Source organism: Neofelis nebulosa, chromosome 7 (genome assembly GCF_028018385.1).
Source record: "Neofelis nebulosa isolate mNeoNeb1 chromosome 7, mNeoNeb1.pri, whole genome shotgun sequence".
Taxonomy (NCBI): Eukaryota; Metazoa; Chordata; class Mammalia; order Carnivora; family Felidae; genus Neofelis; species Neofelis nebulosa.
In genome coordinates, this window is record NC_080788.1 from 40,467,827 (window position 1) to 40,486,535 (window position 18,709).

An 18,709-nucleotide genomic window follows, 5' to 3' on the forward strand; every position below is an offset into this window, starting at 1 on the left:
GTGGGACTACAGACACACCCTGGAGCTGGAGGAGCTCCAGTGACAAAGAGCTGGAGCCAGTGACAGATGCAGATAGATGTGCACTGAGGCCTGGCTCTGGGTTCTAGCTTTCTTCCTTCTCTTAAAGCTGCTGGGCCTCAGTCTGTCTTTGTGGGAAAGGGGAGGGAGCACTGCCCTGCCTGGTCTTTGAAGGGGAGAGAATGGGTAGGATCCAGGCATTTGTGGAGTGTAGGGTTCTGCCCTCCCTCCCCACCCACCAAAGGAGGCACCCTTTTTTCAGGCTTTAGTGGGCTTTGGTGTCAGCAAGGCAGAGGAGCTGGAGGGGAAGGCAGAGATCTGAAGACAGGGCCCCACAGGAGGTGCCTGGTTTGGACTGGTTTGGAGGGGACACCTCCGGGCCCCACTGCTGATTGAGGGTCATGAACGTGCTTGGAGTGCTTGGATCCACTCAGACACCATTCTCCTTACTTCCGTGCCCTCCCTGGATCCCACCTCCAGCTTTTAAAATCTAAGTGTTCATCTCATCCCGGTGTGACTTTGGACCCATCAGTTCCTTGGCCTCAGTTTCCTCATAGGTGGAAGGTGGTGTGACAAGCACCAGATTAAAAGATTCCTCAAGTCCCTTCTCACTTCTGAGGCTCGGAGACACTGACTTGATTTTGTCTTGCACAGCGTCCCTCCTCCCAACCCTTCCCCTCCGTGCCCCTCTCCAGGCTCGCCCCAGTTCTCTCCTCCACCTCCCTCTCGCTAGGGCCCTCCTGGCGCGCCAGGCCTGGCCGCCTCCATTTTTAAATGTCAGGATCAAAGTTTGGCAGAAAAACTCTCCGGCCCTTCTCCCCAGCTTCTGCCTACCCCCCCACCCCCACCCCTACCCCTCACTACTGGCCGCGCACGTGTCCCAAGACCCTGGACTGCGGGCCGGCCCAGCAAAGTTCCCGAGGCGCGCGCGCTCCAGGAGCCCGGCCGCGCGCAGGGACCGGCTCCCCGCCTCGCCTCGGGACGAGCGCAGTGTCACGAGAGGAGGAGGGACGTCCCCACCCCGGGCGCTCAGCTTCTCGCCCACGCCGGGCCGGGCGGGCGGCAGAATCAATGTGCATTCAATTAACCCCGCGCCGCGCAGTCGCCGGCTGCCGAGGCACAGTGCCCGATGTGTCTGTGTGGGTGTGAGTGAGGACATGCGTGCGGGTGCAAGTGTGAGCGTACGTTGTCTGTGAGTGTGAGGGCACTCTCACTTTCAGGACCCGGTGCCTCGGGCCGCTACCCGCCCTCCCCCCTCGCACTGGGCTGCCGTGGCCAGGATGGGAAGGGACATTTGACTTGGTAACTTGGGAACTCGCCCCTACCAACTTGGAGCCTGGAACTGGTCTGGGGGCGTGACAATGGAGAATAGTGGAGGTCTGGAGGTCCCCCGCACCTCCTCCCCATCATCTTGGGGTTTTAACCAGGGATTTTTGACAAGGAGCTAGAGCTAGACAAAAGTTTGTGGGCAAATCTTTAAACGGGCCAGTTCTAGGAGGGAAAGGAAGCAGAGAAGGTCCCAGAGCCTTTGCAGAAGGGCGGACTTGAACACAGGGATGCGTGCTTGGTACCCTGACAGTGCTTGGGAGTGTTTGCACCCCAGGGTAGACAGGAATGGGGAGTGGGTCAGCTCTCCGGGTGTTGCTTATTCACACTCACTCTACTTTCCACTCTCCCCCAGCCTCCCACCTTGTTTCTCATAGGACTGCTGTGGGAACTGATGCCCAGAAAAGGCCTTGCCCCAAGTCCTGGGTGTACACAGCTGGGACACAAGGGGTCTGATGTTCTTTCCAACATGCTGATTGGCCAGACAGGATTTGGGCTCTAATTCAGAGCCAAGATCTTAGGAAATTGAAATCCAGTATTTGGCTTGTGATAAACAATTCTTGGATCTTTTTCTGCCACCTTCACATCCGGTTTGTTTTTTCCTCAAATCTCCTTTGGGGTCATTGTTTTGTCCCTTACATTCTGGCTTATATGGAATGTCCCCCTCTTTTCTGCAATAATTCAATTCACCCTAACTTTTTGAAGTCCCTTAAAATTGTATTTCAAACCTCAAGCACCTTAGAGAAGCCCTAATTTAGTCTCCCTCGCAGATTGGGTTAGAATATTCTTGATTCCATTATGTCAGATCACCAGTCATATCACATAGAATAAGCCTCACGATTGAGCCTATTTGATATTCCTGCTCTCCTGTGTTTCTGGTTTTGCTTCTCAAGTCAGTCATTTTCCCACCAAACTGTGACAAAAATCAAAATCAAGCAAGCTGGCAAGTGTACCATGGATGGGATCAAGGCTTTCCTGAAATAAAACAATGCAGTGTTTAGTACATCAATTAAAGAAGCATTCAGGGGCGCCTGGATGGCGCAGTCGGTTAAGCGTCCGACTTCAGCCGGGTCACGATCTCGCGGTCTGTGAGTTCGAGCCCCGCGTCAGGCTCTGGGCTGATGGCTCGGAGCCTGGAGCCTGTTTACGATTCTGTGTCTCCCTCTCTCTCTGCCCCTCCCCCGTTCATGCTCTGTCTCTCTCTGTCCCAAAAATAAATTAAAAAAAAAAAAAAAAAAGAAGCATTCATGGGGCTATTTGCCTAGCTTTGTGTTTTGGAGGTGGGAGGAATTAGGAGACGTACCTGTCCATTCTGGGACAGTTAGTATATAGCTTGTCCCTCCCACTGGTCTACAAACTCTTTGAGGGGAGGGACTAGCTCCTCTGTGCATCCTTAGTTCTGAGCACAGTGCTTGGCCTAGAGTTGGTGCCCAATGAGGGTAAAAGACTGGGGAGCCACAGATACATGAAATGGGAGACTAGGAATACCTCCTGCCTGCTAGGAGTCACTTATCCTCTGGGGCCCAACAGCCAGGGTTGGAGGAGGACAGATAAAGTTAAATCAGGGATTATTCCTCCAGAGCCTAAAGGTGTGGTTTTGCCTAAGCCATTCTCCACTACCTTCTGAGTCCCTCTCGTCAGGAGGTGAGAGTGGTCCTGTCTGCGTCCGTGTCCTATGTCTCCCATCCCAACCTCTTCTGGTCTTAAAGGGCACCCCTATCTCCCTCCTCTTTTCCCTTCCTTGAAACATCCAACTTCTAAGATCCCACCGCTTGCCACCTAGGGGAAGTGAGAGAGACCCAGGTGCTACTACTTAGTGCGACTCAGAAGGGCTTGGCCTGGCAAGTTCACACCTTGGTCTTGCCACCACAGGAGAGGTGGCTACCAGGTACTGGGTACTTGGTCCTCGGTCACCTGAGGGTGGGACACCCTCCCAAGCAAGCTGGAGAAAGTCCCAGGATGCCAGACCAGTGGCTTTACTCCCAAAAGAGTTAACAGGCCATGCCAGGTTCTCTGCTAACCAGCATCCTTCTGCTGTCCAGCTTCCTGTGCTTCCCGAACTTTGGAAGAGCTCTCCCTGCATGTACATGCCAACCTTCCTGTTATCTTGAAAAGTCATAACCATGATAACAAAGTCCCTGTGAATATTCACATGTGGGAATGGATAAGGGGAAAAAGGCACACTGTCATTATTATACTCATTATCTTTCTATCAGAAGTCTCACCCGTGGAGCGTTATTTTTAAAGTTGCTTACGGTGTTCGGTTTGGGGAAAGAAGAGATGTGAAGAGAAATAGGCTTCCTTTAAAAGCACTTTTTCAGTTAAAAGTATTGAGTCTCTAATTTGGGCCTGGAGGCTCCTCTCACTTTTTGAATAGTGGATCATTTTCCAAAGTATAATTTATCTGGGGATTAGACATTCAGGCATTCTGGCTGAAATCTGGGCAAACCATAAAGGCACACGTATAGGGATAATTATATTTGTAGTTTCTGTTTGAATGGTCATTTTAGTCTTTTAAAATGAAGCTAGTGGCCTGTATAGCATTAGAATGATGTTTGATCTGCTAACTACTTTTTTTTCCCCCTTTCAAGTTTTTATTTAAATTCCAGTTAGTTAACTGGTATTAACTGCCTTTTGTTTCCTTGGATAAGTCCTTTTTTCCCTCTAGATCAGGGGACTTGAAGCATCATTCCTTAAAATTCCTGGGTCTGTGGAGGGGGCACAGGGGCTGGAGGTGGGGAAGGGGGGGCAGATTGGTGGGGCTTCAGGCCTCCCACATTGACCACATCCACAGCAGCTCTGCTTTATCTTCTTGTTGTTTTGAAGTTCTCTAAATCAATTAACTAGGCAGATCAACTAACTAGGCAGATTGGCCTAAGCAGGGAGTAGTTCAACAACAGCAGGTGCTGTGATGCCTAGCAAGCTTAGTTCTAGAGCCTTAGGCAGAAAAAATATGACTTTAACATAAAGATTTAGGAGAATTATAAAGAAAAACATTCTGACCACATCCAAGGGGATGACCAGGGTTAGATTAAACCTTGATTCAGGATTGTGTCAGAAAAACAGTGAGCTATGCTTAGATTTTCCTCTCCTTTAAAAGCATGCTTTTCATGTATCCCTGTTACAGCTAGTACTTGTTAACGTTAAATAGGGTTGGTGGGTCAGAGCAAAGAACAGTTTTGACTCAACAAGTGTTTTTCATTCTTTAATTTTATTCTCAAATAAGTGGATGAATGGGTAAGTAGATGGTTGGTTCTGTTAAAGAGTCTGGCTATGGGCTGCCTATAACGAATTTATAATCTAGTTTATAGTCTATTTTATAATGTAGACAATTAGAAAAGACTGCAGCCTCAGAAGGAGCTCTATGATATGCACCAAATGAGTGGTGCTAACTGGTTCAGCCCAATAGCCTACTGTTGATCAGGGCAACGGACCGGACCCTTTTATCATTTGATAAGCCTGATAGGACATCGAAGCATATGTATAACATTCTTCCTTCAGGCAGAAAGAGTCTAAGATCCCATCAGAAGGGATGAGGAAGTATGTGCTTCCAGGAAAAGGAAATGTGGAATTGAGGGATATTAAAACAGCTCATTTCTCCTATCAACAAATCTCAAAGAGCATCTATCTATCTTGTACCTACTTGCCTCTGAGCTAAGGACTCAGGGATAGAAAGATAAGACATTTCCTGATGTTGAAGGATATAATTTTCTGCTCCCTCCCCACTAAAAAAAAAAAACCCACCTTACTTGGTGGTGATGATAAAGAGAAGGAAGCCTGATAGAGCCCACCCGCATCTGTTGAATGGGTCAGCATGCTCATCTGCTTGCCCATCTGCATGGTCATTTCCTTTAGTCCTGATTTCTCAGCTGAGTTACCTTATATCCTTATACCTAAAAGATGGGGGAGATTGCCTGAGGCAAGTAGGGTTTCTGATGTTGAGTGGGTTTCCTTGCGGCTGTAACTGCAGTCTTAACCCATCAGCCCACCACTCTCCCTGACTCAGAACAGTAGCCTCCTTGCACGGGGCACTCCGTCCGGACCCCAGGGTCTGGTTTTGCAGACCCTCTATAATTCGGACCTGTCCTTTCCAACCATTTCCCTCTTCCTCCCTGAGGAGGCCAGTCCCTCCATCGTCCAGGCTCCCCACAGCTCATCTCCCTTCCCATTCTCTCCGGAGTCTTCCTCTCGCGCCTCCTGTAATCGTCTCTCCAGCCACCGCCCCGAAATTCCCCAGCCCTGTGGGTTGATGGCACACAGCTGGGCACCGAGGTGCGGAAATAGCTGCTCCCTCGACAGTTGTCTCACGCGTTCCCAACGACGTCTAATCAGGTTGGTGGGCGCAGGGCCGAGCCTGGTTTTCGGGGCTGGGCGAGCCCAGGAGGCGCCCTGAGAACCTGCGGGTGGAGAAGGCAGGTGAGGAGCGGGTGGTGGGGCGGGAGGGAGCCTGGGGCAGTTGCACCCTCCCGGCTTCCTCAGTTTCCCCCGCGGCCGCAGGGGCCGGGCCCAGCTTGGGGAATTTGCGCCGCCGGGGTGGGGGTGGGGGGCGGTGAGAGGAGGCGGCGGGAAATGGTGCCTCGCTCGCCCCAGCGACATCAAACCCTCGTTTGGCGTGTGAGGACAATGGCTGTCTTATTTTCTCCATTCGCCGCGCACAATGCCGGATTCTCTCATTCACCCGCGGCGGTGCGAGCGAGGTAATTAGCCAGCGCCATTCAGCGCGGACACTACCGCTATGCGGGGGGGCGAGGGCGCCCGCCCCGCGGGGATTAGCGGCGGGTCGGGGTGTGCAGCTGCGGCCACTTCAAAGGGGCCCGGCGGCCCGGCCGGCTGTGGGAACCGGCGCTGCCTCCCGCGGGAGCCGCCCGCCCGCTCGGCCCCGCGGCCGCTGAGCGGGACCCCGCGCTCCTCCCGACCCGGCCCTCGCCCGCCGGCCGGGGGCCTGCCCGCGCCCCGAGCTCGGCGGCCGCTGTCGCTCCCCATCACACTGCCACTTTCATCAGGACCTCGAGGGCTTCTTTCTTTCCAGTCCCGGGAGTCAGAGGGCACGGGGCGGGGAGGAGGGGGGAGGAGCGAGGGGGATGGGAGCTTGACACAAAGCTCTGACCTCCGAGGAGAGGAGCAGATGGTCCCACTTACTCCTGCCGCCGGGAGAGAGCTGCTCTCAGGGCCTCAGGCTCGGGGCGCTGACCCCGCCCGCCATCCCGGGGACTGAGCTGGGGGCCCCCGCGGGGGCCGGGTTCTCGCACGTTCGTCCATCCGCCCGCTGCCCACTCTGCGCCTCTCCTCGTGGCATCGGAGTCACACGTCTTGGACCAGCCGGCCTCGAACAAGGCTTGAGGGGGGTGGGGTGGGGACTTGGGGGCCAGGCTGGGCTGAGAATCTGCCCTTGTGGGATGCTGGAGCCTTAGGAAAGATCAGATTCTCAAGAACCTGCCAGACCAGGGGTTCCCAATCCTGACTGTGCATTTGAGACACCCTGGTGAGCTTTAATGGAGATACAGATTCCTGAGCATCATGCCAGACCAAAGGATCTGAATCTCTCTGGCGGTGGTGTACAGAAATCTGCATTGTTACCCAGCCTCCTAAGTTATTCTGATACACGGCCCAGTGCCAGAACGGTGGCCAGTCTAACTGACTCATTTTCATCGGAGAAATTGAGACTCAGGTAGAGGAGTAACTTGCCCAAGAACACACACTGGATTGTAGTGGGGTAAGGGACTTGGGTGGAAGAGAAGATGATGGGGAAGGACACCCCCCCCCAAACCATATGCCCCTTAAAGTCAACATTCAGGAAATAGTTTATGAGGAATTATTATTTACCTAGTATTTGTTCTAGGTGCTCAAGGTAGAAAGGTACAGCAGGCCATTCTTAGTAAGGGACTCCTACGCTAGTAAGTAGATTGATGTGTGAACAATGGATTCTAATACAGTCCAATAAGGACAAGGAGAGAGGCACAATTAATTCTGCCTCCTTTGGGGGATGTGGAGAATGGGGGTGCTGGTAAGAGAGAGGATCAAAAAGTTCCTGGCAGAGGGGACAGCAGAATGCAAAGAAATAGCAGTGTGAGCATCTATCATATATCCAGGGAAGGCAACCTTGTCTGACATGGTCAGAGTACAAACCACATGAAGGCAGAATGAGCTGGCATTTGAGGCTAGAAAGAGCAAACAGGACCTAATAGTGAAGTCTTTGAATGCCATCTCAAGGAGAGTGCTTTGATTCAAGGCAATGGAGAACCACCAAAGGTGTTTGATGATCATATTGGATGTTTAGGAAGACAATTATGGCTTCAGTATGAGGGAAGAAGAGGAGGGAGCGGGGAGGCTATCACAGAAACAATGGAGAGTGCTCAGAGCCTAAGCCAAGTGGTATGCAAAAGAGACCATACACCTGGGTTTGGTGACCAGTTTGTTGTGGGAGAGAGGGAGAAGGATGGGTCAGTAACCCCTGGGTTTGCTTGTAGCTTGGGCAGCTGGTGCATGTTGCGCCATTAGTAAGAGAGGGAGAGGAAGAGGTTAGGGGTGGGTGTGGTGAGGCCTTTGAATGTATGGGAAAGCTTTGGAAATCCTCTCTGGAAGATGGTTCCCAGGGCTTTGGAAAACCTCTGACAACTGGAGGGCGGTAGTGGGGTTCCCCACATAAGTCTATTTCAAAGAATTGGGAGCCCCATAGCAACCAAGAAACTCTATGATCCTCCTAGGGAGTGTAGGCCTCCCTCTTCCCCAAACAGATGAGGCTTATTCTGGAGTATTGTTGGGGTGGAGGGCCTACAGGCCTTAATCTCCTGTGGTTTGGTTTTGAGCCACCAGGGATTCTACAGAGTCATGAAACATAAAAGCAGCATCAGATCAAGGTTTGAGAATAGGAGAAGGGCCTTCCATGGATGCAGAGGAGACCACTTTACCCAGTGTTATCCTAGAATGTTAATGTTGGTGTGGACCTTAGAGATTATCTTGTCTATCCTGCGCCACTCACATTTCACAGATGAGAAAACCAAGGTTGGAATCGAAAGGTCACATAGGGAGTCTGTGACAGAGCCAAGCATGATCCCAGGTCACCTGTCCACTACCTGACCCCTGCAGTATTAGTCCCTACAAAACCTAATATATGGCTCTGGAAATTTAGGGGAAGTATCTGTTTTTGTTGAGTTGTCCTCATGGTCATGTGAAAGCAATTTACTTAATAGCTCCAGCCTGGGCCGCCTAACCAGACGCCCTTCCGGGAGGTGAGAGAGATCCGGTGTCTTGACCAGAACGACGGGAAGTTAAGGATGTTGTGGGCCTGGGCAGGTTTACATAAGGAAGATTGGTGACCCTGACACGGGCAGAGACGTGCAGTCTGTGGAGAGGGGCTCTGCTGGGCCTGGATATTCTCATATGTAAGGCAGAGAGCGATTCCCCAGTTGGCTCCTAGCCCCTGACTCTGTACCCCTGGCTAGCACTTGGAAGCAAATGTGCCTCAAAGGCTGAAGCTGGATAAGCCTTTATAACTTGTCCAACTCAACTTCCTAATTTTACAGAAGAGGAAACAGAGGTCCAGAGAGGGGCTTTGGTTTTATCAAGATCATACATCCAGTTATGACAGGTCTGAGTCTGTCTCACAACTTCCCCTCCCTTTAGCACTTCCTCCCCCTGCCCCTCACCCCACGAAAGCCACTAGTATTTCACAGTGCCTTGCCCTCCTGCCCCAAATCAGGAAAATAAATTACTCCTCTATCTTCTAAGGCCCAACCCTCTCAAGGCCCTACAGTTCCGTGTCCTAGATTGCTGATTTGGAAATGCTCAGGGAAGAGCTACCCTGGGACAAGCACCTGTGTTCACAGAACTTAGGAAGCATGTGTGGGCTCCATGACCATTAGTGGGGTAATAACCCCACATTATCAAGGTGCTTATCTGCATTAGTTATATTCTGTGAAACCTGCCCCCAAGCCCTGGGGGAGTACCATTAGCATGGAGCCTGCTGGACCCTGGTGTCTCTGAATGCGTGTAGGCATGGTGCTCATAAGGGTCTAGGATGCTGTGTGTCTCTGTGTTTTTCTGTAAGCGTGTCTGCAGGGATCATCAGTCTTGTTTGAGCAGCATTTGAATACGTGTGCCCATCCCACCCCAGTTCTGATGCAGAGAAAGAGCACTGGGTGTGGAGTTAGGCCGCTCTGAGTTCAAATGTCTGCTTTAACATCACTAAGTGGCTGTGTTAATTAACCTCTCTGAGCCCCAGAACGGGTAGCAATCCCCACTTCTCGGGGTTATGCTAGCAAGTATAACATGTAACCTCTGACCATCAGAAGCTTCTGTAGGTCTGTTTTTCAGAGTGGTACTGTGATAGTACCTGAGATCCTGGCTTTGTGCTCTCACCCTTTTGATATTTCTTAGGAGCTTGGGTGGGGATATCTAAGGACAGGGCCTGTGGGATGGAAGGCATTTGCTCATAGGGTGCCAGAACATCCTGACACATTAGAAGTCAATAAGGATCTGTCGAATGCATGCTTAGAGTCCACTCAGTGGGTCTGCTGTGTAAACATGACAAATGACTATTTCCCAAACCAAAAAGCAGGACACATCCTCTGATGTGATATTGCCTGATATATGGGATGAAAACGGGGCAAAATATTTGAATATGGGCTGCTTCTGAAAACCTAGCAGTGGGGTAGGGTAGGGTGGTCACATGGGGTAAGTGATACTTCCCTCTTCTTACCCTTCCCTGAATGTGTCCGGGGCCACCAATGAAAGCAGTGGGCACACTCACCCAGTGGCATGTCCACCAAGCTGCATAAGGCAGACGCTACCTGCCCCGCAGCACATACCCCCCCCCCCCCCCAGGCACACATCATACCCTCCACTGAAGGCCGGAGGGTGCAGAGAGGAGGAGCCTATGGCTTGATCTGGAGGAAGAACTGGAGCCCCCGAATTATGGGCAGAATAATTAGAAGTAGGGCTTTGAGAGGTTTTATTCTTCTTGGGTCATAAAAGCCCAGCCCAGAGGTGCAGAGAGGCCCAGATTGCCTCCCCTGCAGCTGTGCCTCGGGCCTTACAGTCCATTGGAATCAAAGATCAGGCCGTAAAGGTTCGATACTCGCCAGCCCTACAGCGGGCCAACAGCTGGATGCAGGGACTTTCCCAAGCTGAGCCTGGCCTCCCACTGCTCCCTACCTCTCCCCATCCAGGCCCCCCCATTTGTCAGAGGTGGCTGCCAGGAGGGAGGGGAGAAATGTGGATTTATGGCTACTGACTTGAAAGACAAAGTTGCCTTTTGTGTTAGAATTGGGGCTGGGGGGAGTGGTGAGCTGGTGTTGGGGTGGGAGGGGCTGGGGTTCAGAGCTGAGGCAGGGGGTAAGGGGCTTGATGAGGCAGACAAAAGGATCCAGAGGCTTCTCAGAGCAGGGTCACCAGGCAAAGACCCAGAGGAATCAATCACCCCCCAGTGAAGCTTGAGCAGGGCCTCTGAGACCTTGCGGTCCTCTGGGCCTGTTTGTAAGCAGACACCATCCACCACACCCATCCAACACCCACCCCACAAAGCTCCCCCAAAACATACTCTTTGGATTCACAATCTTAATTCGACTCTCAGACTCCCCTTTGGAGGCCCAGGGAAGCAAATACAGGTCTCCTAAGTTCATACTTTCTCCTACCCCAAGTGACAATGGCCAATCCATGTGGAGCTTCTTCCCTAACAGAGCAAAAGTCGGGGGCAACGTGGGGACTGAGATAGTGAGGAGACAGGGACAGAGTGCTGAGGAAGGTGAGCCTGGGCCAGATAACCCTGAGGACAAGTCCAAGACCCCACTGGGGATTATGGCAAATCCCCAGCACTTGGGGATTCCTCCTTCCTTCCCATACACATTTAGAGATAGGACATTTATAAGCTTTGAGAAGTTTAAAGAGTGTTTGAGGTGGGACTTGGCTGGTCTCCCTGCCCTCCAGGGGTCACTCTGCCTGGTGGGTCTGGGTGGAGGCCAGAGTAGCCCTCGGGTGCCTGAGTTCAGCAGGTGCTTTAACTACACCTCAGAGAGCCACATCCATCCCCTGGAATGAGCCTGGCCAATAAAGGCATGAGTTTATGGGCTTCATAAACATTTTACTAGAGAAATCAAGGCCTCAATTACCCGATGGCTTCTTCCAGCTGACAGCTCACTATTGGGGCCTCTGTGGAGCCCCCAGGCAGAAGTGAGAAGAAGCTGGGCTTGCTTTGTATCTGGCTGCCCCCCTCCCCTGGCACTGATGCCCCCTCACCACACAGACCTTACAAATTCTGTCTTTATTCACTTCTCTGGAGGCTTTGAGGTCCTACCACTAACCCTCTGAGGGAAGATGGCTACCCTTTTGGGGAAGACTACTTCTACCTCTCCCCCCCCCATTCCCACTACACTCTTCCCTCTCAGTTCCCTTTAACTCAAGATTCTACTAATTTCCCTTAGCAACAGCTAGCAAGGATTTAACTATGTGCTAAGCACTTTACAAATATTTCACGTTGAATCCCCTAGTGCAGCAGCACTAGAGACATGAGCTATTCGTCCCTGTTTTATAAGTGACAACATAGAGGTTCAGAGAGATTAAGTAACTTGCCCAAGGTCACACAGCTAAGAGTGGTGGTGTTGAGTTTTGAACCTGGTACTATATGACTCCAGAGCCCATACCATTAACTGTCCCACTACCTCAAAAAGCTCTTAGCAACTATTTCCTCACTGGGAGCTAAAATCTTGCTGTGTGAGGCTTTCTCTGCCATGCAGTGTGATAGACCAAGGTATGATCAAATATGGCCCTTGTGGGGAGGAAGCCAGCAGGGGCAATGCTAGGCTAGTGAGGTATGAGGAAGGGGGCCTCTCAGCTGGGGTGGCAAGAGAGAAGGCAGCTGGGCATCTGAGGCCTTGTCTTGGACTTAGACCAGCAGTGTCCAATAGAATTATCTGTGATGATAGAAATGGTCTATTGGTGCTGACCCATAATGTAGCCAGTAGCCTACTCTTGGGCACTTGAGAGGTAGTGAGTGAATCAGAGGAACTGAATTTTTGAATTTTGTTTAAATTTAATTTAAATGTGGTTAGTGGCTACCATACTGGACAGCACAGGGGTACTCACTACAGCTGATGGCTGAAATCTGCTCTAAGTCCTCAGACCATCCCCAGGCGGTTCTGGCCATTTCTAGACACCCCACTGTAAGGGGGACTTGCCTACCTAGAGCTTGGCTAAAGGAGGGTCTCCAGGCTCAAGGCATCTGAACATCATTCCACATCACAAACAACTGAAAGAGTTGACGGTGTTTTACCTCAGATGTTTCTCTCGGAACAACTCAGACCTCAAGTATTTGAAGGCTGTTGTGTGAAGAACAAAATTTTTTATCTTCTAGAGCAGCTCTTTCCAGTGGAAATACAATGTGAGCCACATAGGTAATTTTAAATTTTCTAGGGGTCAGTCACATTTACCAAAAACAAACAAAAACCAGGTGACGGCGCCCTGGGTGGCTCAGTCGGTTGAGTGTCCGACTTCAACTTGGGTCACGATCTGGTGGTTCATGAGTTCAAGTCCTGCACCGAGCTCTGTGCTAACACCTCAGACCCTGAAGCTTGCTTCGGATCTGTGTCTCCCTCTCTCTCTGCCCCTCCCCCACTCACACTCTGTCTCTCTCTCAAATCTAAATAAACATTAAACAAAATTTTTTTTAAACCAGGTGAAGTTAATTTTAATAATAAATTTTATTTTACTTAGTATATCTAAAATATTCCAATATATAATCATTATTTTTATTTTTAAACATTTATTTACTTTAAGTAATCTCTATGCTCAATGTGAGGCTTGAACTCATGACCTTGACTGCATGCTCCACTGACTGAGCCAGCCAGGTGCCCTAATGTAATCATGATTTTTTTAATTATTAGTAAGGCTTTTGCATTTTTTGAGCCAAGTCTTTAAAATGCAAAATATTATTTGCACTTGTAATAAATATTTTAAATTATTTATTCCTATCGATTACAATTATTTGTCCAAGTTTTTTTGTTTGTTTTTAATATTTTATTTTTGAGAGAGCACAAGTGGGGGAGGGCCAGCAAGGGGGGGACAGAGGATTTGAAGCGGGCGCTGTGCCAACAGTAGCGAACCTGATGCGGGGCTTAAACTCAAAAACTGCGGAATCATGATCTGAGCTAAAGTCGGATGCTCAACCGACTGAGCCACCCAGGGGCCCCTGTAAGTTTTAAATTGTGGTAAAAAACACATAAAATTTATTGTCTTAACCATGTTTCTAAGTGTACAGTTCAGCGGCATGAAGTTCCTTCATATTATCATACAAACCATCCCTACCTTCCACCTCCAGAATTCACCTTCCAAAAGTGAAACTCTATTTCCATTATATAACTGCCCATGTCCCTCTTACCCCAGCCCTGTGCAACCACCGCTCGACTGTCTGAATTTGACCACTCTAAGTACCTCATGTAAGTGAAATCATATGGTGCTTGTCTTTTTGTGTCTGGCTTATTTCACTTAGCATAGTGTTCTCAAAGTTTATCTGTGTAGTAGCCTGTGTCAGAATGTCCTTCCTTTTTAAGGCTGAGTAATGTTCCCTTGTGTGTATGTGTTTATCCACTCTCCACTGATGCACACTTGGCTGCTTCCACCTTTTACCTATTCTGAATAATGCTGTGGCACATGCAGGTATACAAATATCTCTTTAAGACCCTGCTTTTCATTCTTTTGGGTATATACCCAGAAGTAGAATTGCTGGGTTATATGATAATCCTATTTCTTTTTTGAAGAACCGCCATACCGTTTTCCGTAATGGCTATGCCAGTTTACATTCCCACCAACAGCACGCAAGGGTTCCGATTTCTCCACACGCTTGCCAACACTTGTTATCTTCTGTGGTTTGTTTTTGGTTTTGTTTCTGTTTTTGCTTTGACAGTAGCCATCCTAATGGGTGTGAGGTAGTATCTCATTAGGGTTTTGATTTGCATTTGTCTAATGCTTAGTGTCTTTTTATTTTATACTAAATCTTTGAAAACCAATGTGTAGTTTTTACACTTCCATCCCATCTCAGTTTGGACTGGCCACATTTCCGGTGCTTAAAACCTGGCTCCTATATTGGAAAATGTGAGTCTGGAGGGGACAGTTGGAGGCAGTGGGGCAGAAGCAGAGGGGATTCAGGCAGGTCTGGAGTGTGAGGAAAAACATTACAATCACCTGAGCTGCCTGAGGAAGGGCTAGGCATCTGGGGCGTTTCTGATCCTAGCAGGAATGGATACAAGGAGGGGATTGCAGTGGTAGCCTTTGGAGGAATCTGTGGTTCGTGGTTGTTGCTCTTGAATGGCTGTGTGAGTGGTGGCAGTTGGTGCCTTTAGACTCCCTGTGCCACCGACTTCTGCAAACACTGTGTTTTGAACTCTCCATCCTAAAGTGCCACTGATCTGTTTGTCATCACACATGGGATAGGAGTGTGGCTATAGTCAAAGAGTGGGAGGCTGGGCTCCGGGGTTGCTGCCAGCTTCCTTCCCAGCACTCTGCCTCGACCCTTCCCTGCCCTGCAGCATCCCCCTGGAGCCTGTCTAATCAGATCCAGGCCTGACCTTGCCAGAGGTCCTGGACCAGGAGGAAAGTCCTCCCTCCCCTCCCTGAGCTGCTCTAGATCTGGCTCTCAGGAGACCCCCCCCCCCCCCCGCTTGGGTAATTTATAGGGGGTGTCCAGGAGCCATTTCCTGCCTGTTCCTGCTCCCTTTCAGCCCGGGTGGATTGCTGGGCTCTCTCTGCCCATCATTCCCCACTGTCTGGCTGTACCCATGATGGGGGCAGGGAGGAGCTGGGAGAGTCCCTCCCAGACTGCTTGGGGACAAAGGTGCTTTTTCCACAAAGTCCCCCAAACAGGCCTTTGTCTTCCCTGCCACTGTCTCCGGCCCTCACACTGAAAGGGCCCTCCAACCACTGCCCTGTACTCCCTCCCATTGCCAGCTGGCAGTGAGGGACCCAAAACTATCCCTCCGTAACCAAAAGCATCAACAGCCACAAGTTACAGCACCACTTTCACGTACACCAGCCACAGGCACAATACTCACGACACCCGCCACACACAGTGTCTCCAGCTACAACAGTAGCCTGTGTATTCCATTACTAATCGCCCAGTGGCCCCAGGAGGACTTGTTCAGGGCTCAGTATGCTCCGAGGTCCAGTCCTCAGGCCCATATGCCTATGGTTGCCCAGAGAGACATGATGAAGGACATCTTCCCTCTGGCTCCGTGGCCTGCTAGCATAAGCCAGGACAAAAACAAACTTGTGAGCCAAACCTGTCCCACCCTGAGAGACTAGAGGAGGCCTAAGTGGCCCCTAGAAACTTTCTCTCACTTCTTAAAGAAAAAACATGTTGCCTGTGAACTAGGAGTGAATGGAAGATTGTGCATGTGAACAAGGACCTATTTATGAAGGCAGCGGGAGTCAGAGCTGGAAGGGCCCTGAGAAGTACCTGTTCCCCTTGACGGATGAGCAGACTGGTGCTCGGACACTGTCTACCCAGGGTCTCAAGGCAACCCCCTTGGATGTCTAAGGAATCCATAGGGCTGACCAGACCAAAGGGCTGGCTAGGAGTGAGGAAGGGGAGGCAAGAAGGAACCTCAGGAAGGGGTGCCTAGGTGTTTCCGTCGGTTAAGTGGTTGACTACGGCTTTTAGCTCAGGTCATGATCTCATGGTTTGTGAGTTCGAGCCTCTGGTCAGGCTCTGAGTGTGCTTGGGATTTTTCTCTTCTCTTTCTGCCCCCCCCCCCCCAATAAATAAACTTAAAAAAAAAAAAAAAAAGGAGACTCAGGTAAAAAGGACCACCCCCTTCTATCACACCCTACTCCCCCGGACCACACCTGTGCAGCCAGCTGGGCTCCAAGGATGAGACTGATGAACCATCTCTGAAGCTCCCTACCCACCCACCCCCCCAACTTGGAATACGGTACCATCTCCCAACCAGTGAGTAGAGGCTGGTCTGTCCTGCAGTCCATTCTGGGCTTACGTGCCCTTGGAGAGTGAAAAAGTTGCTGGAGATCTAAGGGACCCCGGCAGAGGGCCTAGGCCTCAGTGCCCCCTTCATAAAATGAAGGGGTTAGCTTCTAGATGAGTGTTTTTCAAGCACTTTTAAAGGCAAAGCCACCCTTCAAATGAAATGTTTGGCAGAGTTGCAATGAAGCAAAACTGACAGGTACAGCAAGGTGCTGCTCTGGTGGAAGGGAAACGTGGAGCCCTGGGCAGAGGGGGTGCAGCTGCATCCAAGGGGCCCCGAGGGACCCTAAGGAGTCCTGTTGGCCACCGTGTGAGGAGGAGTATTGGGCTGGCTTCTTACCTCTGACTGCTTCCTACTTGAGCATTCCTCTCTAGTACACATTCAACCCATGCTGTTGTCCTTGTATAGTTTTGAGGGGAGGAGGAGGGGGCAAGATGGTAGAGGCCAGACTTGCTCCATGTCTAGCGCCCCGAGAAGCAGCAGTCCTTCCCCTTGTACTCTCAGGCCAGCCCCTCAGTCGAGGCTCCCCCGGGGAGCCCAGGCTGGGGGCTAGAAACACAAAAGGATTGGACTCCTTAATGAGGAGGCATCTGTAGTCAGCAGAGCCATTAGTCCCCGCCCCAGGTCCCTGGGGGGCTGCAAGCTCTTCTCCAGCTGGAGTGAGGAGGGGGAAGGTAGCGCCCCAGCTCCTGAATGGGCAGAGCCCAGGGCGCACAGACAGCAAATCCAGGAGCATAGGTGCCCCCTCCACTCCCTAGGCCTGCATCCAGCCCTGCCCTCCTGGAGGTTGAGGTCTGCAGGCAGCAGAGGGGATCCAGCAGTGACTTGACCCCCTCCTACGCACTCCTGGGCTGACCTGCAGGTCCTTGGCCAAACATAGCCTTTGGCCTGAGAGAGGGCAGGCTGACCCTCTGGGGATCCTCTCACCAAGCCTGATGGGGACACCAGCTGGGATACTTGCCCCCACCTCCTGCTCTGAGGGCCTCCTTTATAAGACTTCTACCTTCGTGGGAATACATGAGATTATCTGCACAGTACCAGAATCACACACTAGCCACAGGAGCTGAGAGATACAAATTCCCATTCAAATCCAGCCATAGACACTCAGCCCACATCCATGGACACAGCCACATCCTCCCAGAGAAGACAGCTCTGCACACATGTGCAAGGAGCTGCTCACACCCATCAGCTGCACTCCCAGGAGGCCCTGAAAGAGGAGGAGGCAGGGCGGGGGATTTTTATGCATGTTTATATTTAATGAACCACATGCAAATGAGATGGAGACCACGCCACAAAAGAGTCAGCCCCCAGAGACTCTGGGAAGAAGGGTACAAAGGCTCAGCCTTCTGGGGCTGCCCTGGAGTCTTGAACAAGCCGGTGGATTGAGGGGGCCCGAGATGGGGTGTGCCCACCCACACCAGGGAGCCAGGGGCAGGAGCCAGGACAAGCTCCAGCGCCCAACCTGCTGTGGGGGGAGGGCTCCTTCTGGGAGGGGATGACTGTCCCAGTTGATGGAGTGCCGGAGGGGAGGGGCTGCCTGCCTGGACAGATGGTGAGCCGCCTTCCCGCACTTGAAGCAAAGTGGATTTTAATGAAATCGCAGCCCTGGTGCTGAAGCTGGGAACCCACGTGGGAGGGGTGCCTTCCCTGGGTTTACAGCGTGGGGTTGGGGCTGGGTGGGAGTGAGGGTGGGTAGACACACTTAACTAGCCTGAAATGGGGTGTGGGGTGCACCACAGCCCCTCTGCCCTGGGCTCTGCAGACCAGAGTTCATGCAGTTCAGATCCCCAAAAGGTGGGGAGGGGGTGTCCCTGAATATTTATGACACATTGAAATGTAGATTGTAGGTCTGACAGTCTTCTGTGAAGCTTGTCACCTTGGATGGATATACCACTCTCTCGGGGTGCATCGAGAGACTGCAGAAGAACTGGAGACAGGGATGATGAGGAAAGGCAAAAGAGGCTGCTGGGCGTGGTCATAAAATGGGGTTTAATGACTGGTGTCTCTGCTGGGTGACACTGGACTGTTTCCCCTCTCTAGCCTCAGGTTCCTGGTCCGTAAACCATGCAGCATAATCCTCCAGCCTTGGATACCTTAGAGGGGGTTTATAAAAATAAATCTGGAAGCAGCTGAAAAAGTGGGGAGTGGGACTTGGGAACAGGGCTTTCTCTGACTGGCCTTTGTGGATCGTCATCCCGAGATCGCCTTGTTTGAGGACTGGCATCCAAGAATTTGTCCAGACCTTTCTCAGAGTGTTCCAGCCCTATGCCGCCCTGTACAGGGAGATGCTTCCCAGGGTAGGAGGCAGGGTAAGTGACGAGGTGTCCCCCACGCTGTTGCCCTGCATCTACCAGCTCCAGGAAAACTCCATGACCCTCGGCAGTGAGTTCCAGGGCTCC

At 51.3% G+C, this 18,709-nt stretch overlaps 1 protein-coding gene across 6 annotated transcripts in view; it reads left to right on the forward strand.

Annotated features, from left to right (window-relative positions):
- Positions 1-18,709, forward strand: part of IGDCC3 (immunoglobulin superfamily DCC subclass member 3) — a 42,896-nt gene that overhangs the window by 15,031 nt on the left and 9,156 nt on the right. The window contains exon 1 of one of the 6 annotated variants that reach the window (XM_058737357.1): positions 16,421-17,862. The exons of the other annotated variants lie outside the window; for them this stretch is intronic. The gene's annotated coding sequence lies outside the window, so the exon portion shown is untranslated. Of the gene's footprint in view, positions 1-16,420; positions 17,863-18,709 lie in introns of those variants that run through there. 6 annotated transcript variants of the gene reach the window in all.